Genomic DNA, 2,677 nt, shown 5'->3' with positions numbered 1-2,677 from the left:
GACCTGTTCATGAGTGTAACACGGCAACACTAGTACATGCACACTTTGGTCGGAGTGGAATAAATGCAATTAAAGCATAAACATGCTTGTGTACTGCACATTTTTATTGTGATTAGGGTTACTCTAATTATAAGCATAATCACATTAACATAATTACAGTATTCTGTTTCCATGAGGTCCAACTTAACCACAGTATTACTTTAAAGGAATACTAAATGAAAATGTGCCGAAAATGTACTCACCCTCAGGCTATCCAAGATGTAGACAAGTTTGTTTCTTCATCAGAAAAGATTTGGAGAAATTTAGCATTACATTACTTGCTTGCCAATGGATCCTCTGCGGTGAATGGGTACCATCAGAATGATAGTCCAAACAGCTGATAAAAACACACAATAATCCACACGACTAGTCCATCAATTAACATCTTGAATGAATAGTGACAAGCTGCATGTTTGTAATAAATAAATCCATCATAAACTTACAACTGTGTGGCCAAAATATGAGTCAATAATTCAATAATAACGCTTCCTCCAGTAAAAAAGTCCATCCCCTGTTGTGCTTTCACATCAAAATCCATCAACATATCTTCTTGTAAACAGTGCTTGATATGTATATTTCTCTCCTGATTCAGACAAGATGACTGGAGAAAGCAGTATGAATATAAAGGACTGGTGTTTTAGCCAGAAGCAATGGTTTGAAGTTAAAAATGTCTGGATGGATTTCTTTATTACAAACACACAGCTTTTCACTCCACAAGATGTTAATTGATGGATTGGAGTCATGTTGATTACATCTTGGATGGCTTGAAGATCCGTACATTTTCAACAAATTTTCATTTTTGGGTTAAATATTCTTTTAATGACATTATAAGGAGTAATATTTTCAGTGAATTACAACATAAATCTCCCTCACACAGAACTATAATACGACTTCAGGTGCTTTTTGTCCTTTTTGGCGCCTGAAATCCACTGGTCACATAAAGTCACAAACTGTGTGGGGAAAAAGCAATAAGCATTCTGCCTTTTGCAGAAGAAAGTCATTAAGTTATGGAACGACGTGAGGGTGAGTAAATTATGACAGAATGTTTATTTTAGGGGGATGAGCTATTCCTTTAACTGAAGATGTTCCTAAATACATGCATCCCACCACAGTCGTTGCGCACGCAGGCTTGATTTTTTGGAGGGCGGATTTTAGGACCATGGAGAGTTCTCCCACAGCAGCGAGCGCACACAGCCCGTCTTGAAGAGGAAACCCCCACAGGAGCTCTAGCTGCCGGATACCTGAGACATCTCAAATCATCCTTCTGACCGACGAGCGCACGGTGTCCGCTGGACGAGGGCGCGCGGTCAAGCCATGGGTCCTTCTTCAGCACCTTTGAGTTCTTAATGCATTATGATGTTCTAAAGTCATCGAGACCCCTGGAAATCCTTTGAATTCTCCTGGCAGCGTCTGTATTGGAATAAACTATCAGCTGGTGAATTTCTCTGTTCGGATGGATGATTTGGGCAGATTCCTCATTCATCGTGATGCGCGTTCCTTCCGTTTCAAAGTGTCTTATTGACTGACCGCGGATCAATTTTTGGACTTGGGCTGACGGTAAGCTCGCGCTCTGTTTTAGTTACCCATGCGAAGTTTGAAGTGTGTGTTTTTGGAGAGGTTTCATGGTGATGCGGGGGTGGCGAGTTGATTTGCTTCGGCTCGTGAAGATGCCTATGTACGCTGACATTTACAAAATATCGAAATCATGTAAGTGTGGAGTTTGATGCTTAAATAATGACAACTCATTTTCATCAAGGCAGAATTGTAGAGTGAGACCTGTCAACAATATGTCCGGATCATATTTCACCTCAATTTAATAAAATAAATAGGAAATTATGTTTTGTGTTAGAATATATATTAGTTGGATCTGACTGTATTGTGACATTATTTCCATGACTATTTCACGACTATTAAGCATTAACCCCCATGTATGGCTGTGATTACATTAAAGTAAAGTGTGTTTTATACTACTGATTTTTCGAAATCAAGGTGTCTGGACAGGATATTTCTTATTAGGCTACTGAATTGCATTAATGCGACTCTAAGAATCTTCATTGGCATTAATGAATATTATAAACTAATAAGTAGGCTAATACATTCGAAGCGAGGGCTTCACTGACATAAATGTACGGTCAATAATGACACAAGAAACGTCTTAATGGTTCTACAAGTACGCAAATATCTGTATAGTTTTTTTTCCTTTTTGTGTTTTATGGCTAAATATAACCTTTCTAACATTTGTTCTTCGGATTTACCCACACCTAAGGCAGCATTTCAGGTGGGAATCAGTTAAGATCTCAATGAGAGCTGCGGACTTTTCATAAGCGCAAAAATAAGACAAGGTTTTAATCATGGTGTTTTCATTACTGACAAAACGAAGGTTTGACATTTTATTCCAGTTGTGCGGTCTGTTGGCAAACCACTGTTATACATAATCTCGTTTTGGTTTTGTTTGACTCTAAACAAATTTAGAAAACGCGACGTGATGTGCGGCAGCGTTTGAGATGGCTTGTTTAAAGGCGGTGTTTGCGGGAGAATTGCACCCTCCTGAGATGGTACGGACAGAACACACACACACACACACACACACACACACACACACACACACACACACACACACACACACACACACACTCTC

At 39.2% G+C, this 2,677-nt stretch overlaps 1 protein-coding gene across 2 annotated transcripts in view; it reads left to right on the top strand.

Annotated features, from left to right (window-relative positions):
• The first annotated feature begins 1,275 nt into the window (after positions 1 to 1,275).
• The window catches only part of LOC107655515 (interleukin-1 receptor accessory protein-like 1-A), an 82,715-nt gene continuing 81,313 nt past the window's right edge, over positions 1,276 to 2,677 (top strand). For both annotated transcript variants that reach the window (XM_016443014.1, XM_016443013.1), the window contains exon 1: positions 1,276 to 1,596. The gene's annotated coding sequence lies outside the window, so the exon portion shown is untranslated. The remainder of the gene's footprint in view (positions 1,597 to 2,677) is intronic.

Source organism: Sinocyclocheilus anshuiensis, unplaced genomic scaffold (genome assembly GCF_001515605.1).
Source record: "Sinocyclocheilus anshuiensis isolate Anshui unplaced genomic scaffold, SAMN03320099.WGS_v1.1 scaffold1148, whole genome shotgun sequence".
Lineage (NCBI taxonomy): Eukaryota > Metazoa > Chordata > Actinopteri > Cypriniformes > Cyprinidae > Sinocyclocheilus > Sinocyclocheilus anshuiensis.
This window is presented reverse-complemented; position numbering and strand designations above follow the sequence as displayed.